This window comes from Nannospalax galili, unplaced genomic scaffold (genome assembly GCF_000622305.1).
Source record: "Nannospalax galili isolate Female #2095 unplaced genomic scaffold, S.galili_v1.0 scaffold934, whole genome shotgun sequence".
NCBI lineage: Eukaryota > Metazoa > Chordata > Mammalia > Rodentia > Spalacidae > Nannospalax > Nannospalax galili.
The window spans coordinates 329,812-330,036 of NW_008334762.1; positions in this window are offsets into that span (position 1 = coordinate 329,812).

Here is a 225-nt window from a genome sequence, read left to right on the forward strand (position 1 = left end):
GGAAAGAGCCAAGACCTGCAGAGGTGCTTGCTGATGGTGGAGGAAATACAGACCAGGTAGTAGAGGAAGGTAGTTACGAATACCAACTTAGGCCATGTGACCAGTTGCAGAAATGTGGATTGTAATTGACATGAGTATTTTTGTCCTATTCGGTTAAGAATAGGCTTGTGCATGTATACACATACGTTAAGCAGATACTTGTGTTTTTTTTTTTTTTTTTTAATT